The sequence below is a fragment of the Pelobates fuscus genome, chromosome 2 (assembly GCF_036172605.1).
Source record: "Pelobates fuscus isolate aPelFus1 chromosome 2, aPelFus1.pri, whole genome shotgun sequence".
Taxonomy (NCBI): domain Eukaryota; kingdom Metazoa; phylum Chordata; class Amphibia; order Anura; family Pelobatidae; genus Pelobates; species Pelobates fuscus.
Window position 1 is genome coordinate 147,734,415 of NC_086318.1, and position 23,839 is coordinate 147,758,253.

The following is a 23,839-nucleotide window of genomic DNA, read 5'->3' on the forward strand; positions in this document are numbered from 1 at the left end:
GAGCCTGATCGTGCATGTCAATACATTGAGACTACATACAGTCAATGCTGGAGCATGCATGATCCAATAGGGTTTTTTTGAAATGCAATCTTGAAACTTGTCAAAGTACTGAAAAAACATGAGTTATTATTTTTACTATAGGCACAGGTATTGCTTTTCCTCAAGCATTAGAAAAGAGGTAGGATGTATTATCTAGGTTAGGCTTATTTTGAAAATAGTGTGTTACAACACAAACATACCCTGTTTGGTTCAGTGTTTATTTGTTTTGAAGATACTACGCAATACCTGTACTACCATTTTGCACCTCATTCATTTTTCACCATAGTTTTCTATTTATCAAACTTCGTAGAGTCACCTCCTTTACCTTTCTACTGGTAAACTCTAATAAAGAAATTAATAATTGAGCACTGATTAATCTTTTTAAAACATAGTGTAAACAAGCAGAACAAAATTGTGAATTGAAACAAGTAAAACCAATAAAAATTAGGTCATTAAGCTATATAATATTATCCAACAAATATTACCAATGATTCAAGTTAGATTTCTTGGCTATTTGATCTGCATGCCAGATCCGATACTATTATTAAATATATTCCTAGAACTCGGTGAATTCATTAACCAGCCATTAATTTACATTCCTTAAAACAATATCTTGGTTCCAGGGTAAAGTATCCTGTGGTTGTGGATCGAGATGATCTTATCATTTCTCTGCTTGAGCCGTACAAGGTGAGCCTTAGTGTGCTTTTTAAAGAAATCTCTTCTTCCTGGGTAGAAAATGAGATTCCTTGCCAACAGAACAATTGTAGACCTTGGAAAGAATCCATATTTGCAAAGACAAAAAAGGTACCGCCCATCTCACCAGCTTCTCAGGGCTTTAGCAATGGGCGATGCTGATCTGTGGCACTACACTACATGGAAGCAGGGAATACAAAGCATGTCTTGCAGTTTTAGTTGTTCCAATGACTGCAACAGATCAATGTTCAATGCAGGTTTGAACAATATGTACATGCTTTTGTTTTTTTACTTAAGGGATAAGACTATAATAACAGTTGGCATAATCGTTCGGGGAGAATTATACATTCTGTACAAACAAACATCTTTTCATTTCATAAATCAGTTTGTAAGGAGTGTTTTTTTATTTTTATTTCTCACAGATTGCTGTTAATAACGAGTGTTAACAAGGACTTCAGAACCCATTTTAACAAGTGAAACTAAGATTTTGAAGCCAGTGGCAGAGTGTTGAAGAGGCACAAGACCAAAACTAGAGGGAGCACATGTAGAGTATGTATTGGAGGATCAACGAACATTCGCTACCTGGGCTATTTAAGTAAGTTTTGACATGTTTTACATATCTGTTGCCAAAACCCAAACAAATAAGGTTGAATTTGCTGGTAGAATGTTGTGACAACAGACAACATATCTCTATTTGTTAAATATGCCCTTAAGTTGGCTACATTTGTGCAAAAAAGCAGAAATTTTACTTTTTATAGTGGATTAATTGCAAACTTGCTGCTCACTTTATACAGTGTATAACTCTTTTGTAGTTAAAAAATTTTAGTTTTTAATTTTGCTGTTAAAAACCATTCATATTGCAGGTAGTGATTAAATAACAGATAAGGTAATATTATATTTATGATGTAAAAATATTTATATTTATCCTATCCCGTATTGATGAAATTATTCATTGTTCACTATTTGCACACATGCATATCTATGTTCCAGTAGGCAACAAAGAACAGACTACGCTATTTGTGTAATAAAATTATCAAGGCTGTTACACTGCTTTTCTCTAACCTTCCAAGAGACAAATGTGAAAACAGCAGATTTTTAAACTTATATTTTTGTTAAGCTGTTTAAAAAAAAAAAAAAATGTGGGTAATAACTAGTTTTTTTTTTTTTTCGTTTTGTACAATACACCCACTAATGGCCAATTCATAATTAATTAAATGCAAAATTAACAAACAAAAAAAATTAACTCAATTAAGTTTAGAGGTTCATCGCAAAATATATATGAAAAAAATATGTCACTTATCATTTCTATAAGTTATTTCACTACAGCTACAGTGTACTTTACCACCATATCCATGGTACTTAATTATGCCAATGTTTTATTACACACAAAAATGTAAAAAAAAAAATGTGCACTTTACGCTATTTTAGTAAAATATTATTATCTTATTAATTCTGTTTGTTTTTTTTACTATTCATTTTATCAATTCAGTAAACATGAACACAAAAACAAAGCTTAACAGTAAACACAAATAAGTGAACCAATTCTGACACCTGTTATTTCATTGTCTTTTTGCATAGCTTTATTGAAAATTATGGAATGTCATGCATTATCACACTGGACTGGAACACATTGGACTGTCATAGCTGTGTAATTTATGTTTTCATAATGGTACATTCAAGTGTACCCAAAATTATTTTAAAAAAAGTGTGTAGAAAAATGGAGTTTGATGAAGTTGAGTGCAGAAGGACTGTAAACACTATACTCCCCCTTTGAGAAAGCTTGTAATATCATGTATTGTGCAGTATTTTGCCCTGTATTTGGCATAATTAGATATAATGTATATGGTGGCATAGAATACTGGAACTATGCTGATTCTAGCCAGGTAACTGTACTTACTGTATGGGGCCATTACATCCACATTCAGATATTACTTTATCATCCTGATGGCATTTTTGGAAAGTCAAAAGGTTACTTACGATGACATTTGATTATTATCTACTACACATGAGCAAGATATTTCATTAGGTATATTGATCTATTTTATTTAACACTCTGGTCTTTTTAGGAGAAATTCCACTTTGTTTGAGTAGCAGAATTTCTGAGTATTAGTTTGATTTTGTGGTGCTTTTCCTGGAACACCGAGGCAGGAGTATGATACTATGATAAGTAATAGCAATCTACATATGAACTGCTTTGAACACTTGGAGTAAATTTGGATTAAAAGTGTCCACCACAAAACAGCTTAAAAACTAGATTCTTCATTCCCTTCTTGAAAAACAGATACAGTTTAGTCAAAAAAGGACATAATTAAAAAACACATTGCATGTTTTGTTCTTAACCCTTAATCATAGGCACACATAAGTTGTTTGTTCATTTTGTCTTTTTTCACACCTCCACTGTAACTGCTTTCTAAGAGTGGAATACAGTATTTAGCTTTTACTTTGCTCTGCTTTGTGGTGGACCCTTTGGTACGGACTTTGCTTTGTAAAAACACTTATATTCCGTTGAGCAGACCACAAGTGATAGTAGAAACCATGCTGTGATGTAGCAAAAAGAGGAGAATGTCATGTTGTAAAGCAGAACATCCCCCCACAGCTAGAACATAAATATTGTGTATTTTATAGGAGACTAGTTTTATCTATATATCTAAATGCACAGTTTCCGTTCATCTGAACTTTTATCAAAAAGGTGCAGCTAATCAGCAACAGTTATTTCAAATTATTGTTATCCTATATATTTTTAGACTTCAATAAGATTAATAAAATGTTTAATATGTTTATTATCTATATGTGACAAGATTGTATTTTTTGCGAAATTATTTTTTCTGTCTTATGACCTGCATTTAGTTATTAACTTGCTACAACTTACCACTAACAGAAAACAAATGTGTCAAGCGATGGCAGGGATAAACTTGCTGTAGTGGCCATGATGCCAGCTGTACCCTGGCTAGGTTCACAGTAATGGAGCAAACCTTGAGCAAATGGTTTGCCATTTTACCTAGGTCCCACTGGGTGCCTGCTCTTCTTTGAAGGCAGATTTACAACATCCATTTCCGCAGAGCAGATGAAGCCGGATTCTGAAACTGCAACTCATTGATTGGCCAAGAGCATCTGCATACCTATCTCAGTCAACCAGTGAGGGTCTGTGCATTAAATGTTGCAGGGTATTTACATAAGCCAGCCCAAAACTCTTCTTCTGGGCTGGATAGTGGCATGATGCTGGCAGAAGAAGAGGGGTTAATCTCTGTATGTACAGCGTTTCAAATAGAAATGCTGGACATACAGAATCCTGGCACCATGACCACTTTAAAACACTTAAGTGAAATTTTATAATGAATAATAAGATGAATTCCTGACATTACATGATTTTGTTAAGACTATGGAAGTAACCATACATCTTAAGAATTTGGTTATAGAATCTTCGGTTACACTAAATTATTCTCTTACTCAGGTCAAAGCCTCAGAGTCCCATGTGTTCAGATCATTATCCTGAATCTACAACACTGTTCTGGAAATTTTACAAATAGAATGGTTTACTTTAAATAAACAGTTTCTTTAATTATAATGTCAATAATAATGGGTGTAGTCTATAATATGATAATCTTATCTTATTTCAATACAGATAATCTAAACTGTATTAAAAAAAACATATGGTTTCAATAAAAACCACCCTCTAGACTTGTGGACGTGTGTAATTTAATGTCAGTACATACATACTAGTCTATCATTTCACTTATATAAAGCATGGAGATTTGCCAAATATACAGTAGCTGGGCCTGAGTGTCATAGAGAGATGAAAGAGACAGGTTTGAAAAATGCGAGACAGTGAGGTGAAAGGTTAGATGCAAGGGTGTAAAAGAGGTCAAAGTATTTTTATATATGGCATGCCTTGGTTAGACCTGTTAAGTAAAGAGGGGAGAAGCACAAGATGTCATAGAAGACAGATGGATATTAGAAGGTCAGGATAAGATACATTACTAAATGAAAAAAAAAAACCAAGGGATCATAGTGGTTAGCAGATTTTAAGAGATTATAGAGATTATAGTAAGCAGAGGACTTTATATAAGTCCTTTGCCGAAATAGTGTTGTATGGTATGTATTGTTGTGTGTTGAGTCTCCAGCTTTTAAACCATGTATAATCCAGAAATCTTTTGAAATAGCATATTTGGCTTTGCAGCTATACATCAGCTTAATCACACTTGGATTAGTGCACCTGGACTGCGGACACAGGTGAAATCTATTCTCCGCTCCCTTCTTACCCAAAACATGCCTTCTGACATCCAACAAACACTGTGTTGTGTACAGGTAACTTGTGCAATAACACTAGCAAAGATCCAGCTTCCAGGTCATTTGGAGACAGTTATTCTCGATTCGCTATTCGAGAGACCGACCGTTAGCCCTTATTCTCTGGAACTGTTTTGGGCATGGGCCATGTGCATGGTGGGTCAAAACTATGACTTCCAGGAAATTCCTGAACCCCTGGGTTATTTTTGGATATGTTGTTCACCCAGATAAGGGCTATCAGGGGACTTATGGGATATGTTGTATTTTGGTGTACTTAATGGACTTTGTAGAAATGTGTGTTTTTCTCTGCCTGGGGATAATTAAGTTAATGCATTATCTGCCTTAATCATTTTACGGGCAGAGGAGAGGGATTGTGTACTGTATGTGGGAGTGTTATTCATTGCCATATAGTTTTCATTGGTTTGTACACTTTGTGTCCCTGTGCCCAACAAGGTCCACCTGGGCGTCACCCTTGTTGCAAAACCTGCATAAACTTCCATTAAACTTCTGTCTTACTTCACCCTCAATACTGAGGTCTGTTACTTATTGGGGGAAACTGCTACCAGGGATTGCTATACTCATTATACTCCCTTGGATAATCACTAGCTCTTGTAAAAGCTGTTCCTGCTACGCTCTCCTTGAGGAGAGGTTTTTCCCACACGGTCCTGGATGTCAGATGTAGTTCCAGGGTGGGAAGAAGATGGCGAGATTCCAGTTAAGCTACGGCGGTTGTGGAGTCTGCAGTGCTTCTGGTGTCTGGTGGGGTGCTTATAGTCCTCGGCGTCAGCTAGGAAGCATCCATTGACGGAGGTGCCCAGTCGGGGTGCCAGGTGATCGGTTACAAGTTCTATAATAAATTTGACCTAGGGTGGTTAATGAAGGCGGACTGACTTCAAACTATGTGTTTCGAATCCTTTCAGAAATAACTGAAAAAAATAGGGAGTAAGTTATCCCAAATTTATAAAGGTTAGAGTGTGACCTCAAATTGTTTGGATAGAGTGCGATACACAACACTGTTCTGCAAAAGCAATATAGCCTTGATGGAGAAGCCTTGTTAGTACTGTAGTTAGCATGTATAGAACTCTAAGGCATGTAGTTAACATGTATAGAGCTCTAAGGCAACACTTTGTAATTATAACATGAATAGAAATGAAAGCAAGTTATTTATTGACAAAATAATGTTGGCAGATACCAGAGGTATTGGAGGAAATGATGTAAAGAAATAGACAGGACAATGTAACAGAGGAGGGGAAACGTTGATAACCATGATGTTAGTGTCCAGTTAGCCTATAAAATGTTGTCTAGAGGTACTGTAAATTGGCAAGAGTGAGTGAAGTAGACTCTGGAAGCAAAGGTTGGACAGGAGGACTTTTGTAATGAGAGATGTTACTCAGGAGGATGATAATCTTCGAAGGGAGGTGCATGTTAAGAGACTTCCAAGAGGATTGAAGGCTTGGGGGAAGTCTAAAAGGATGCGATTGATCGTTCCATGGAATGGGGTGGTCCTTGAGCAATCCTGTATGTTAGAATTAGTTATATGATTATTAACAGAAGACAGTTGAAGGTTGCTCTGATACTTGTAAATCTAAGAGGAACTGTATTTAAAGGTGACATTATTAAGGGATTGTATGCTAGGTTCAAAAGTCTGAGTTGGATCCTGAAGGGTGCGGGTTGCCAAAGTCAGGGGTGAGGTGTGAGAGGATTGCCAAAGTAAGGGGTGAGGTGTGAGAGGATTGGTTTAAATTTAAGCTTGGATGTCCATACATGATATATTGCCGTGGGGCCATGCGGGTATTGGGCGGTAACAAGTGAGTTAAAACCTTTTCTATGTTAGAGTTCTTCATTAAGCTATAGTTTATTCTTTCTAGTATGTTTGTGCCTTCTTCTCTCTCTCTCTTTCACGTTATCTATCTAAATGTTATCAGTAACAGTTCAAATAATTTCTTTGAAAGCTTGTAATCACATACTTTCCCATCTATCTATCTATCTACTATTATTATTATTATGTTATTTATATAGCGCCGTCAAATTCCGCAGCGCTTTACAATCGGTGGATGAACAGACATGTAGTTGTAACCAGAGAAGTTGGACACACAGGAACAGAGGGGTTGAGGGCCCTGCTCAATGAGCTTACATGCTAGAGGAAGTGGGGTAAAGTGACACAAAAGGTAAGGATAGTATTGGACTAATGACAGTTGCAAAAGAGGAATCAGTCGGAAGCTATGTCTGTCTATCCATCTTTTTATCTATTTGTACTATGTCAATCTTGGACAAGGGCCTATCATACACACAATGGGGCACACTCATCCTTTGTCTGGAAACATCTGCAAGGAAAAGGAATGCTAATAGAACAATTATTTTAGAGTTTCTGCACTAGTCTTTGCCACATTAACTTGGGTCCTCAAATCTATCTACTTTTGTAAACCCAGGGCTTAGTATTTAACAGCTATTGAAATAAAGTGGTTATAGTCATGGCTATAGTTGAATAGCTTGTATTTACACTAGACATTTATTAATAATATAATAATAATAATAATATCAATAGTATAACTAAAGGAATGCAAAACGAAGGGATGTTTTTCTGGCTCTAGGGGGTAAAAACCCTAATTTCCACTTTAGTAAGGGTTTATTGCAAATGGGGAGAACTGCAACATCCAAATTATTGTACTGCTTGTCGCTCTGATTCCAAAAGGGTTAAGGCTTTTGATCTCAAATAATTTCCTTGGACGTACTGATCCATTTGATGACTCATTTGTGCTGAAGCAAAATATGACTCAAAATATAACTTGATACTAATAACACTAGCCTTCGGGTCTGCCTGGATGACAAAGGAATCACTATAATCAAATAGTTCCTGATTGGCAGGTAGATATTCAGCAGATTAATAAGCAAACATCCAGAGCTGAAGCCCAGTTATCTCAACTCTTTTTTTGAATCTAGAGCAAAGACTGTTCATATTCTCATATTCACAAAGCACTAAATAGAGCCTGATGGGATAAAAAATTGGCTCAGGCATTTTTGCATCACAGATGCCCTGTATTTGTTCTGTGCAGCACAAGCAAATTTATTAACATGCTTGTGCTGTGTTTGCTTGTGAGTTGTCTCTTCATAAGTGGGACACCAGAGGACAAAGGGCCAGTAAAGTGTATTGTGCATGTGTTTGAAGCCTGCTTGTGGGATTGCGTGTGTGTAGAGTGAGCTGATTGTGGTGTTTTTTGTAAATATGTCAGTTTCAGTTGTGTTGTGTTGTGTTTGTGGAGTAATATGTAGAGAGTGAGAGAGCGTGTGTGTGTGCTTGTGAAGGGTGCAGTGTGTGTGTGAGGGGTGCAGTATGTGTGTGAGGGGGTGCAGTGTGTGGGGATGTGCATTGTGTGTGTGTGAGGAGGGACAGATTAAGCAATATATGTTTTTTTTTTATTATTTGAAAAAGATATACTGTATTCCCCTCCTCCCTTCATATCTTTTCCCAGGGAGGAGGTTATTGCCCGCAAACCCTGGTGGTCCAGTGGAGAAGCCCTGATGGTCAGGTGGTAAGTGAACTCTAGCCTGTAGCTCCTCAGGCTAGAGTTCACTCTCATGGGATCGGAGTGTTGCCATGTCTCCTCTCTCCCTACATTTGCTGGCTGCTACATATCACTGCCTCTAGGCCATTGAAGGAGAACTTCAACCTTCCCACCGGCCCATTGTTGCACAGAGCAGGGCCTGCACTTGGAGAGCACTGGCCCTGCATGGGCCTGCAAGGAAGCTCTAATGATCTTATGATCTCACATGTCCATAGCAACATTTTCCCGCTTTGACCAATGGCCAGTCCAGGCCTGGCACTATATATCACTGGAATTTTTCCATAGGGAGATGGATAAAGGCTGTGTAGGATCGGGGTTCCCTATTAGGGCCTTAGGATCTGTTCTATGAGTGTTGTGAATTTGGTGGTTGACTGTTGTAAACTTGTGTGGGAGAATGTATGCAGTGGTTGTGTGTATTGAGTATTGTGTGTATGGAGGAGGCTGAGAGCTGCATGTGTGGGGGGTCATGAGTGTACCTGTGTGTACTGGTTGAGTATTGTGTGTGGTGGCTGAATTTTGTATGTAGAGGAGTACAGGTGTAGTGTGTGTATAGTATCTGAGTGTATGTGTTTTGTCGCCTACTGCTTACCATTCCCTGTTGGTCTGATGATAAACAACAATGAGAGCAGTATCCCAGGTGGTCAAGTGGGGGAGCATTGTGATCTGCACCAATATTGGGTCCAGACCACTTTAAGAGCTTCTTCATTGTCCTTTGGCACTTCACATACCTTTCTCAGAAGAGTCAAAAGAGTTCTTAACCCCTTAAGGACCAAACTTCTGGAATAAAAGGGAATCATGACATGCCACACATGTCATGTGTCCTTAAGGGGTTAAAGTGATCTGCACTTGACAGAGATGCCAAATACAACTCCCTCAAGCACGTGAAAGGGTTCCGGACCCCCTCACAGTCAGAGTACGAGCTTCAGATCCAGGCCCACCAGGCCCCTTTCTGGGCCTGTGACCTAGGCGGCTGTCTGAACTGCCATATAGGTGATTTGGCTCTATTTCCAGTTGTGTTTTTTATGTTATTGCATCTACAATTGTATTGTATTTTGCACAATTGTTGCCAATGTATATGATGTTTCTCCTTGCATGTTCTAAACAACTTATCCTAGGCTTAACCAATATGTTCCACATATAACTCTCCTCTATTCATTTAGTAAATATGTATTTCTACTTACAATGGCCTACAAGAAGGGTGGATTCCAATGTTTGTTACCTTATAGTGTGAAATATTTCAATGAATAAAAAACAAATGAAATCTCATATCTTTTGTCTACATGTTTGCATTATGAAGGTTTAGAAATTATACTTTGCTGATCCATAACACTCCCTTTCAGTGTAGTCCCAACGTTGTGCAATTAATACACCATTGTCCTGACCTCAAATGCTCCCTGCATTTTTGTGTTAAGGGCATGAACACGCTGAAGTAGTGCGTAAGACAATATGGTCCACCCATATTTTATTTTATTTTTTTATAAAATATTTTACCAGAACGATTTCTCTTGTTTTCAAGTATGTCCTTGGCCCACAAACATTGCATTGCAGTGTTAAAATAATTACAAAAAAATACAATATACATATATATATATATTTAGACATACACACATTTATAAATTTAACACAGAACAGGAAAGAAATATTGTCAACGATTACAGGTGCATTCTGAATTGAGGTATGTTGCTATAGATCTCTTAAAAGATTTGAAATTGAATGAAGATGTGACTGTGTCCATGAGGTTATTCCATAATTGCGGTGCTCTGTAGGTATATGAGGATTGAGCCACTTTATTTTTGTATTGAAGTATGCTAAATAAAGTGCTGTTATTTATGAGATGTTATAGTAGGTGGGATAAGCCTGGGAGTGCATTCTACTCAACGAGGATGGGAGCTCCCCGGAAAAGCTCTTAAAGCTCTTAAACACAAGGCTGGAAAGATGAAGGGTGTGTCGAGATTCCAGCAATAGCCAGTTTAGTTCTTTTAACTTGTCACAATGGTGGGTCATGTATTTACATTGTAGCACAAAGCGGCAGAACGCATTATACAACATATTACGTTTATGCAGGTGGTTTTGTGGCGCATACGCATACACTACACCCCATAATCAATGACTGGCATTAGCAATTGTTGTTCTGTTTCCTTACTGTTTACTGTAGGGCTTAGACAGGATTTGTTTCTGTACAGGGCTCCTAGTTTTGGATAAAGATTTGAAAATAGTTTTTCAATGTGAAGGCCAAAGGATAGATTGGGGTCTAACAACATAACAGAAAGAACAGACTTCGGTCAGTGTGTTATTTGAATTTGTTCTGATACATAGTTGGGAATTTTGTAATTTATGTAATTTAGGTACTGTTCCAAAGATCAATGTGTCAGTTTGGTCAGTGTTTAGGAAGTGTTTGTTATCCGAGATCCACTTTTCTACCTCTGTGAACTGGTCTTGGAGCAAAGCCTCATGCCATGGTAGATTGGGTTTACTAGTGTAGATTACGACATTGTCTGCATTCATGGCACCACCAATATAGCAGAAGGTGTGAATACCATAACTTACTACTCCAATAAACACAAAATCATTACTCCCACTTTATCAGACAACAATATGAGTAAATTAAAAAAAAAAAGTTTAATTCACAGTTGGACAAAACTGTGGCCCTTAGTCTTTTGGTCATTTGATCATTATTGGAATTCATCTTGAATTCGCACTTTAGTGAATAAATTTATAAGTTACATAAAATAGACCCAAAACACAAATGTTGGGGAAAATATATAATTGCTTTTATTTTTACCTCACAACTTAATGTAGAAACATCCAATTTCTGTATTAACAGCAGCCATCTGTTTTGATAATCTACAGTAGTGAAACCACCATACATTCTTTTTCCACCTGAATTTTAGATCTTTAGAGATGCCCTTCAAATGATGGCATTATATACAAACATTGTAATTTTGGTATTTTAAGGGATGTAACCGGATGGTTGATTACTTCTCTGACAATGAATTAAAACAGGAAGTTACAGTTCCAAAGTTTGATAAACTCTGCCATGTGTTATATTGGAGCGTTATAAATATAGATATTATGTGGTTGTGTTTTTGTTACAGCTATATAATAACAATCTTGCTTCTGTATATCCCAGCTCCGGTATAACACCTGTTTTTTTGTTATGATCTGTTTTACACAATATTTCAGTTACTATTTGCACACGTTATATTATACCCTCCATAATGAATTACCATTTGTCTTCACTCTTTTTCACTCACTAGACTTTTTTTTTTTTTTTTTACTTCCAATCTTGCTTTAAAACTAAAAAACAGCTCTTCCCCTACTTTGCCATCTGTTGCCCCAGTCTCATTAACATCCTGGTAGTATACAATAGCACCCTCATCCTTAAAAGTAACAAGACAGAGGCTCCAACCCTGGAGCAGAAAGCTAATCTGCTATCTGCAAAGGTGCCCCAGAAAAACACACATAGCTAGAGGACATTTTGTACTGCATTCCTGTAGTCTTGTATTAACTGCCTATGTTTTAAGTTCATGCTGCACTCATATATCATCACTCTTGCCAAACAAGATTACTATAATCCCGTAATCAACACTTTCTCATGACTCCAAGCACCGTTTCCATGCTTTAAATAAAAATTACATTTCATCCCATTGCTGTTCCACTTTGCCCATTCCATCATTATAGTTCCTGACTTTACTGAAAAGCACAGAAAACTTAGCAACTAATGCCTATGTTGCACAGTATCTAACCTTCGACTCCAAGCACCTGGTACTGTAAAAGAGACTACAGTTCGCCTGCTTAACAACCTAACCACACGTCCTCTTAATTCTTTTCCTTCCAATTTACCTGATTACGTCTTAATGCAGTGGTTTTGGTGCAAAGACCCTGTCACTGGCAAACGTAAGCCTTACCATCTGCGAGAAACAGCAATGTATACATTTGTCAGTCACGATGTCTCTATTAGCCGTCTGTCAATCAATCATAGAGCTCTTGGAGGCCCTTCCTTATGAAGAATTTCAATTGGTCACAAGACTTCACGTTGGATGTTACAAAACACTGTCATAGAGAAGCATGGTATCCATTATTACTTTATGAGAAGCCTCTTATTGATGGAGATGTCTATGAGAAGCACTAGATTGTCCTAAGATCGTTGACTTTGCTGATCTCACAGTGGGTAGAGAGAACGGGGCGAAGAGAACAGAGTGGCACTGGATCATTTTTTTTTATCTAACATCCACAGGAACACGTTACCATTACAAATAGTTTAATATACTATATTTATAATGTTAGAGTGTTCCTTTAGCTCATATGTTTTTGTTAATATGTATTACTTGTATAGATCACTGTGTGGCAGGAGTCTTCCAATAGCGAGGAATTAATGCACAGGTTGCACTCAGTATATGTTTCTTCAATAACATTTTTGGTTGTATTAAGAAAGGGGAAAGGCATATATAACTGGTTCCAACCAGAATGGCAATTCTTGTATTTACTAAAGCTAGTTCTGGTCAAAATTCATTGAACCTCGCTGAATTGGCCGGAAGCATTCAGTATCTTATTTAAAATCAGTGATTTTTTGCTGCTGAAGGGATATCTGACTCACATACTTTTTACTTTCACTTTGCACGCCTCCCACACTTCAATTATGGTACCTTTAGAGATCTTAGTGCTAGTGTGATTTTTCTAGTACAGCATAGGCATAGACGCTAATAGGTTGCTGTTGGTTCAGCAGCCGATATATTTTCTGGTTCCTATCCTGATTACCTCTATAATCTCTCCCTCTTTCCTACTACTTCCTTGTTTTCTGAGAGGTGGTCTATAGACTGCTACTCCCTTGAAACCATTAAATGATTGTACCATATCCCCTGACTCTCTTTACTGTGACTCTCTTTGCTATATCTATAGGAAACCAGTGATTCTATTTCGATTTGCGGGAGTTCGCTTCCTTGCATTTTTCCTCTTTCATTCTTTAACCAGGGCAGTGGGATTTGGGAGAGTTTTGCACTTACAGTTCCAATTTCATTTTAGTTACATTGTACAAGTTTCTTTCTTTCCTTATCTTAGTCTGCACAAAAGTGCTACTTTCTATTACACTGTACATTAGGCACAGCCCAATAAAACCTGTTTTGTACATTGTAACAATATCTCTGATCATTTCCACTTATGCTTTACTAGACACACTTCTTTTTGGCATCCCTTGGGAGTGGTACTCTCTGTGTTTATTCCTCTACCAGCTAAGAGAATCTCCCTTTTGCTGGAGATGAACTAGTATTTTTGTGTTTTTGTCTATTATTTGGGTTCGTGCCCGGAATAGCCTTGTACTGTCCACACTGACGCTTTCTCATTGAGAGGGGATCTTTCTTTTAAGGATTTTTTTCTTAGTGGCGTATTCTATTTTGAACCATACATAAAGTATATAATCCAGAATATTTACAAAGAATACATTGTAAACTAAATTGGGACAGAATGCATCCAGCAGGATTTACATTTGCAAATTATCGTATACTTGTTGTTTTGCAAAAGAACAAGAAAATGAAGTAGAGTTGTACTGCCAGCACTAGCAGCAGGAGGAACATAGTTAAAAATGTACAATGCTGCAGATTTTTTTGGCGCTGTTTAATTAATAATACTACTACTAATAATAATAATAAAAATAAAAAGCTGGCCAATGCTTGCTAGCCAGCTGCCAAATTAAAATACTGTCCCCATATTAGTATACAGAAGGTTTTAAACTTACCTAATAGTGAGTAGCCAGTGGCTCACTGTAATAAAACATTGCTGCCCAATCACTAAAATTCAATAATAGTCAATGGACAGGTCACGGTAGCTCTAAAAAAAAAAGAATAGCTAACATGCTACGGTGGGTGGGGACTATCTATTAATCCAACAACCAGTCCACTCCATTATTGAATTTTAATCTCCTACTCCATTCACATGAGAAGTGATATGGGGTGGACATCAATGACATGCCCTCTTTGATATTTTACCGGCCCCATTTACATTGAATGGACCATTTCTAGTGACTGGACAGCTAAAGTTTTTAGCATCCCGGGAAAGATTTTAGCCATCTTGCTCGGTATTTCAGTCATTGGTCTGGCTGAAATTTAGACTTCAGTGAAATACCCATTCTGTCTGTATATATATGTCACCAAAACTAGATTTTATGATTCATTTTGAAAAAGAACTGTACATCTATGTCCATTCTGTAGTTGTACAGGCCATTGGAGACCTTGAAGATTGCCACATTGTGATTAACGACTTTAAAAACCACGCAAACATTATCTACAGGTGGTATTTGGTACCTTGATATATGGCTAAATTGTTTCTGGTAGCCTAGGTAAGTGTTGCAGGGGATAGAAGTCAAGCGGTATAATATCTGTATAGTGTGTCTGTCCAAAGGTACGACAAGATTGGCAACTGGTAAAATCACTTTTCTGCATTTCCTGATTATGTGAAAACAATGGGTTATTCTTGAATTGTAGGTGCATCTTCTGTATTGTTGTATAGGGGTGGGTATTGTTAAATTATCTTTGGTTTGGAGCACTACCTATCTTCGAGGACTATGCACAATATGAATGTCTAAACCATCCTTAGAGTGTATTTTTGTCTTGTGCATTATATATGGATTTGTAAATGCACACTTGTTCTTGGTGACCTTTATAGGCTTTAGTTAGATAAACAGTACCTCTGACATTACATTATTCAAAGACGGCTACCCCATAAAGCAAGGGTTATTATAGAGATGCACTAAAATAAGGTATATGTGCACATCTATTCTTTCCAAAACAATACACAGAGGCTATAAAACATGCAAGCTACTATTTTAAATATTGATAAAAATTATAAAAAGTTTATTTTAATTTCTTGTTCTTCTTTGCCACATGTCTTCACTAATTCCAGTTTCTCTCCTTTTCTCTACTCAACCCATATATTGTTAATAAATTATGTTAATACAGCAATCCATTTTTACTGTGAATAGTATGTACTTTACCACTAACTTCTCTGTAATTTAATCCCACTGCTTTTAGATTACAAGTGAAAGCAGGGCTCTCACTACCTCTTGTTTTTGTAAATTAAGCTTGTCTTGTTGAATTTACTTGTCTGCCATGTCCACTGATTGGGGAGTGTTGCAAAATATTTTCGCACTTTATCAATCATACATAAGAATTCTAAACAGGATTGCTATGGGTGTACGTAGTGTTAGCCTGCTCTAATCATGAAGGTTAACACAAGTATTAATAAAGTTCTAAAAATTGAGCAGTCTCTATGGATAGCATTGATCTGTTAAGTTTAAAACTTTGCGGTAGATTTACCACAATGTCAAAAAGTGTGCATTATAGTAAAAGTGGGGCAATTACCCCAGAAACTAGTCAAACAAGCTGGCACATTCCATTGGTGACTAACCCCCTTTTACTTTTATCTTATCATCACTTTTCAGAACGTGATAGTTTAATAATTCTCTTCCTTTTGTATCAAAATTGTTCGTAATGTATAACCTACTGTGCCTCAGTAGGGGAGATATATCAAAGTGTCCTGCTCTAAAAAGTGGGCTAAATTACTAAAAGTGGGGCAATCACCCAGCAGTAACATTCGTCACTCCTCCCCTTCACATTTTTGCGCTCCTTTTTAGAGCAGGACAGTTTGATAAATCTCCACCTTTATTCTCAATGTTGAACTCAATGATTTATAGCTGTGTGCTACCTAGGAGAATCCTATTATGCTCAAACCAATATTCCTAATTTATGAGATCGTATAGCCTAGATCAGGAGTAGGCAACCTTCGGCACTCCAGTTGTTGTGGACTACACCCCCATAATGCTCTTGCGCTCATAATGCTGGCAATGCATAATGGGAGGTGTAGTCCAAAACACCTGGAGTGCCAGAGGTTGCCTATGCCTGGTCTAAATCATGGCTGGGTAAATTGTACAACTGCCATGATGCTTTGCCAGCCTTTAAAATAGCAAAGCATCATGGAAGTTGCGGTTCCACAACATTTGGGGATCTTTTGTTTGACCACCCCTGCCCTAGGTCATTTAAGGCCTAACATAATATATCTCTCCTTGGTCTTCTATTAAACCACATGACTTCTGGTATTTTTCTTAGGATTCATCATTCACTCCTGGTTTTATTTTATGGCATTTAGAATATAATAAAACATGATTAGAAAAAAAATCTAAATAATCAATGGCAAGGACCGTGCCATAAATATTGTTTGACTATGATAGCATTGTGGTTACTGATAGAAACCTTGCACACATTGCAAGAGATTCTCTGCTTGTTTGTCGTTCGTATTTAAGGTTGTTATTTGTATGCATGGATGTCTTCCATTTCGATGAAGACACTTGGCTGTCTTATTTGTTTCTAAACAGCAATGGCTTAGAACTGACCTGAATGTAGCATTTATGTATCTCTGCCATGACTGCCAGCAATTTAATCAGGTTAGTAATGTTCCTCGTGTGTCAAAATAGAACATCTATGGGATAAATAATAAACAAGCACAAATATCACATTTACAAGATGCATCTATTGAAATAAAGTTTCCCCTGCACGAAACGCAGTACATGGATACACTGAATGATTTTTTTAATCTCCAGATGATTTCTAGGCTAGAAGTGTAATGCAGAGCAGAAAAAATAAAAATATAAATTCTACTCAAATGATTTGACATATATTACTTTTTGTCGGTTTATAAAAATATTCACAAAACCCAATTATTAGAAGTTAACATATTCAGTGTCAGAATGTTTGTGTTTGTCCATTCAGTGCGGGATTATGCATAAGGTGACCGCTAGGGCCAAGGCTTGACAAAGATCTCATTGTAAGGCTGTAACATTGTGTTTCTGTGCACATTGATCTAATAAAAACTGCTACTAAGTGACCTTTTATATGTCCGAACATCTTTGTATTATAACATCTCTAGTTTGTGTAAAAGCACATATGTCAGCTTGGCATGGAGGTGTGTGGTCCCTTTCTATAGTCTATGGATTTGCTTCCACACATTCACCATCAATATATAAAGAAATATGAAGAGAGAAAGGGGGTCTCAAACTGATAACCTGGTGTGTGTGTCTTTGTGTGTCTGTGTATGTCTGTGTCTGTGTGTGTGTGTGTGTGTGTGTCATACTGGAGACCAAGCCTGATATATATGAATATTAATCACATAAAAGTGAACTTAACCTTTAGTATAGCAAGAACAGTAATGTGGTGACACCTTCATCCAACAGTCTATCTGCTGTATGAAGCTTGCTTGCGCTAGTATTACCTGATTGGATGAAAAAGCCCTCAGTTACCAACAAAACACATTGAAGCAATGTTCCTTTAGTCCAAGGGAACGCTATAGAAGGGATATACAAGCAATGAATAGGGAATTCGAGAAGGTAGCTTATTTAAATCAGTCAGTGAGACAGTGCAAACTACACATTCTTCATTACAAATTCACAAATTTGGCCAAGTCGGGTGATCGGTCAAATTCCCTAACTCTGAGCCGAAATCTAGTGAATTAGAAACCAAGCCAAATGTGCAGTGGCCGTACTTTTTTGTGATTCTAAATGTCACCTCTGGTATTAAAATGATGGCTAGGGGACAGTCACAAAATGTTAATTGTATTCACAGATCAAGTAAAAAGTGACCAATAGAGGGAAAACAAGAACAGCAGTAAAAAAAAAAAAAAAAATATCTATATTATACATTATATATTTAATAAATATATAATATATAAATACAGATTTATTTATTTTTAGTGCTCCTCCTCTTTTTCTCATGTGTCTATCAGTGTACTGTAAAATACATACATAATGTTTATTTTTTTGTTTTTTCACATTATTTTTCCCCTGAATATTTCTTCTTTAATGACATTCAGCCAAGCCAAACCATCATATGGCCAAAATTCAGCTGTCTCCATTTTATTTTCATTTTCGGCAGAAGTGCTTTGGCTGAAGTATATTTTTCAGCTGTGCACAGTTCTAGTAGGCAATGTAGCCATATCTGCATCTCTTATGTAAGGTGCTAAAAAAAAAAAATTGTAATTAGGATCTTGTCAATAACAAGAGATTCTCAAACATTTCTATTTTAACATATTATTTTACTTTGCCTGCAATTTAATAATAAATCCCACTTATCACCTCCACTCCCCATAATTGTCAGGGTACCTGAAGCCTCTACCTCCGAAAGAGGTAGAGACTTAATAGTTTACTCCTCCAGCAGGTCGGCTTCCTCCATCCCTCGCGGCTCCTCTAGACACTCTCACGCCGGCCGCGAGGGGTCCGTCTCATTTTATGACGTCACGCACGCTGCCCGACGTCATGACGTCAGTCCGGACCGACCTGCCACTCAAGTGACTGGAAGCCAATCAGGACTCGTCGGAGGCGGGTATACTCACTGTAACCAGGGTATTTAAACCTGTTTCTCCCATTCACTCATTGCCATGTCGTGGTTCTAGCCTGTCTAGTCACATAGTGCTCTGGCGATTTCAGTTATTCCTTTGGTTCCGACCTGGCTAGTTTGACTTACTCTGTTTCCCTCTGGTATCCTTGATCCGGCTTGTTCCTCGCTTACCTGTCCTCTCGTTCCCTCGACCTCGGCTTGTTTCTGACCATTCTCTTTACTCTCCGTACGTTAGTCCGGCCATTCTAAGGTCCGGTATACGTACCCTGTCCTGTTTGTACTTTGCGTGTTGGATCCCTGTCCCGATCCTGACATTACGACAGGGCCAATGGATCCTGCAGGTACAAACAGTCAGGTTGGTCCCTCTGATTCCAGGTTTGACGCCATGGAACACAGAATGGACCAGATGGCACTAGCACTACAGGCGCTATTATCTCGTGCCAATAACCCACCTGAGGAGATCCGTACTACTTCCATCTCTCCTGTAAGTTCTGGCCTAGAGGTAGCCACTGTAGGTGCTTCTTCCCGTATTACCCCACCAGTACATTATGGTGGTTCACTGGAGAAGTGTCGTGGTTTTTTGAACCAGATTAGTATCCACTTCGAACTACAACCTCGCTCCTATCCCACAGATAGGGCGAAAGTTGGATTTATTATCACCCTTCTCATTGAGAAGGCGCTGAGATGGGCAAACCCACTATGGGAGAATGATAACCCATTGGTATCTAATTATAATGCCTTTGTAGCTGCATTTAGACGAACTTTTGACCCTCCTGGTAGGAAGGTTAATGCAGCCAGATTACTGTTGCTCCTGAGACAGGAGAACCGAACACTTGTGGATTATGCACTAGAGTTCAGGTCTCTGGCGGCAGAAGTCAAGTGGAATGAGCAGGCTTATATAGATGTATTTTTGAACGGGCTATCAGATATTATCCTTGATGAGGTTGCTACTAGGGAGCTTCCTGAGAATTTAGAGGACTTAATTTCATTCATTTCTCGTATTGATGAGCGTTTAAGAGAGAGACAGTACACTAGAGAGAGGAACTTCAGACCTGCCTTTAAATTAGCCCCTACATTTCAAAGTCCTGATTCCAATACCTCACTGTATCCTGAACCTATGCAGATAGGCAATACTCGCCTCTCTGAGGAGGAGAGGCAGTACAGGAGAAGGGAGGGTTTATGTATGTATTGTGGAGCCAGAGGTCATTTGCGTTTGAATTGTCCTACTCGCTCGGGAAACGCCCTCACCTAAGTTTCTCTAGAGGACAGGCCTTGGGTGTTTCTATTTTGTCCTCTACGCATAATTATAAAGATCACAGGCTTCTGCTACCAATTTCTTTAACGTGGGAGAGGGGAATGCTAAAGACCATGGCCTTGATAGATTCCGGAGCTGCTGAGAATTTTATCGACCAAGTCTTTGCTACTAAACACACTATCCCATCCCAGTTAAGGGATACACCCTTGGCAGTTGAGGCCATAGATGGTAGACCTTTGCTTGAGCCTGTTATCTCTCGTGAGACTATACCCATTAACTTAACTATTGGTATCTTACACGAGGAGAACTTATCTCTTATGCTCATTTCATCTCCTTCTGTTCCCATAGTCCTGGGCTACCCATGGTTAAAGAGACATAACCCTATTATCGATTGGGAATTAGGGGAGATAATCTCATGGGGCCAGGGTTGTCAGGAGAGGTGTTTACGCAGGGTGTCTCCATTGGCTATGGTTAACACACCAGATAGTTCTACCCAGTCTACAGGGAAACAGATACCTCCTCTGTACATAGACTTAAAGGCAGTGTTCGATAAGAAGAACGCTGATACACTACCCCCACACAGGACCTTTGACTGTAAAATTAATCTTCTGCCCGGCACCATGCCCCCCAGGGGTAATGTATATCCTCTATCCATTAAAGAGAATTCTGTTTTAGAGGAGTATATTCAGGAGAATTTAGACAAGGGATTCATTAGGAGATCCTCTTCTCCCGCCGGGGCTGGATTTTTTTTTTGTTAAAAAGAAGGATGGCTCACTCAGACCATGTATTGATTACCGAGGTTTGAATAAAATAACCATTAGGAATGCCTATCCGATCCCCTTGATTACCGAGCTCTTTGATCGGCTAAAAGGTTCTAAGATTTTCACCAAGTTGGATCTCAGAGGGGCATATAACTTGGTGAGAATTCAACAAGGTCACGAGTGGAAGACTGCGTTTAATACCCGCTACGGGCATTATGAGTACACGGTCATGCCTTTTGGCCTTTGTAACGCACCGGCAGTATTCCAGGATCTGATTAACGAAGTTCTTAGGGAATTTCAACAGGATTGTGTCATTGTATACCTGGATGACATTCTCATACACTCTAGAGAGATTGAGACCCACCATAGACAAGTCAGAAAGGTATTACACAAACTTCTACAACACGGCTTATACTGCAAATTGGAGAAATGCAGCTTTGACCAGACCCAGGTAGATTTTCTTGGATACGTGATTTCTGGGGAAGGCTTTAAGATGGATCCTGACAAACTCCAGTCTATTCTAGATTGGCCATTGCCTAAGGGACTCAAGGCTATCCAGAGGTTTATTGGGTTCTCCAATTATTATAGGCGCTTCATTAAGGGTTACTCTTCTATTATTGCACCTATTACCAATATGACCAAACAAGGGGCTGATACTAAGACTTGGTCTACTGAAGCTCTCGTTGCTTTCAAAAATCTCAAGGAACTTTTTGCTTCTGCTCCAATATTAGTCCATCCTGATACGTCCTTGCCGTTCCTACTTGAGGTCGATGCCTCTGAGACAGGAGTAGGTGCCGTTCTATCACAAAGGTTGGGGGTGGATAAACCCTTACATCCTTGTGGTTTTTTTTCCAAGAAACTTTCTGGTCCTGAAAGCAGGTATGACATCGGAGACAGGGAACTGTTAGCAGTCATTAAAGCCTTGAAAGAGTGGAGACATCTATTGGAGGGTACCTTACATCCGGTTACTATTTTGACGGACCACAAGAACTTGTCCTATATTGGGGAGGCTAAGCGTTTGTCCTCTAGGCAAGCTCGTTGGTCCTTATTCCTGACTCATTTCAATTATGTGCTGACTTACAGACCTGGCTCCAAGAACTCTAAGGCCGATGCTTTGTCTCGACAATATGAACCTTTCACTGTATCTGAACCGATTCTTTCTTCTATAGTTCCTAAATGCAAGATTGTTGCTTATACGAATCTCAGGATTCATTCCCCGTTACTGGCCGAGATCATTAAGCTGCAACATCTAGCACCTAAACAGACTCCTGAGGGTCGACATTTCGTTCCTCCTACTCTTCAACTGGAGCTGTTGCAATGTTTCCATAACAGCAAGATGGCGGGACATCCTGGTATCCGCAAGACGTTTGCTTTGATTTCTAAAGACTTCTGGTGGCCTGCTTTACGTAAAGATACTAAAGATTTCATCGCTGCGTGTGAAGTGTGTACCAAGACCAAACAACCTCATACGCTCCCAAGTGGATTCCTGCATCCCTTAGAGGTACCAGAGAAACCATGGTCTTGTTTAGCCATGGACTTTATTGTCGATCTACCTATCTCTAAAAAACAGACTGTTATCCTCACCGTGGTTGACAGATTCACCAAGATGGCCCACTTCATTCCCTTGCCTAAACTTCCATCCTCCCCAGAGTTGGCAGAGATATTCGCGAGGGAGATTTTTCGCTTACATGGGATACCTTCCCAAATCGTATCTGACAGAGGGTCCCAATTTGTTTCCCGCTTTTGGAGATCCTTTTGTTCTCAACTAGGTATTAAATTAAATTTCTCTTCTGCCTATCATCCCCAGTCTAACGGAGCTGCTGAATGTACTAAACAAAAGATTGAGCAATATCTACGTTGTTTTGTTTCCGAACACCAGGACGATTGGGTCGGTTTGATTCCTTGGGCGGAGTTTGCGCACAACAATCTCGTTTGTGACTCTACTCATTCAAGCCCCTTCTTCATGAACGTTGGCTTTCATCCGTCTATTCTTCCCTCGGTTTCTCCTTCCCAAGGTGTACCGTCGGTTGATGTACATGTTGCCAATTTGAGGAAGTTGTGGGATCAGACTCGACAAATTCTTCTACACAATTCTATGCTGGTTAAGAAACACGCCGATAAACGTAGAAGGGCGGCTCCGATTTTCGTTCCAGGCGATATAGTATGGTTAAGCACTAGGAATATTCGGCATAAAGTTCCTTCCATGAAATTCGCTCCTCGATATATTGGTCCTTACAGGATCTTGACTCGAATTAACCCAGTGGCGTATCGTCTAGCTCTTCCAGCTGCCTTACGCATCCCTAACTCCTTTCACGTTTCATTGTTGAAACCCCTAGTCTGTAACAGATTCTCCTCCACGATCGCCCCTCCTCGCTCTGTTCAGGTGGAGGGTCAGGAGGAGTATGAGGTTAACTCCATCATTGATTCTCGTATCTCTCGGGGGAGAGTACAATATTTGGTCGACTGGAAGGGATATGGTCCTGAGGAGAGAAGTTGGGTACCACAAGAGGATGTTCATGCTCCTCGCCTTCGCAGTGCGTTTCACTCACTCTTTCCGTCTCGTCCCGGTTCCTTCCGCCTGGTGGGCGTATCTGAGAGGGGGGGTACTGTCAGGGTACCTGAAGCCTCTACCTCCGAAAGAGGTAGAGACTTAGTAGTTTACTCCTCCAGCAGGTCGGCTTCCTCCATCCCTCGCGGCTCCTCTAGACACTCTCACGCCGGCCGCGAGGGGTCCGTCTCATTTTATGACGTCACGCACGCTGCCCGACGTCATGACGTCAGTCCGGACCGACCTGCCACTCAAGTGACTGGAAGCCAATCAGGACTCGTCGGAGGCGGGTATACTCACTGTAACCAGGGTATTTAAAC

At 39.0% G+C, this 23,839-nt stretch overlaps 1 protein-coding gene across 1 annotated transcript in view; it reads left to right on the top strand.

Annotated features, from left to right (window-relative positions):
• The first annotated feature begins 1,277 nt into the window (after positions 1 to 1,277).
• The window catches only part of BCL6 (BCL6 transcription repressor), a 74,536-nt gene continuing 51,974 nt past the window's right edge, over positions 1,278 to 23,839 (top strand). The window contains exon 1 of the mRNA XM_063442796.1: positions 1,278 to 1,327. The gene's annotated coding sequence lies outside the window, so the exon portion shown is untranslated. The remainder of the gene's footprint in view (positions 1,328 to 23,839) is intronic.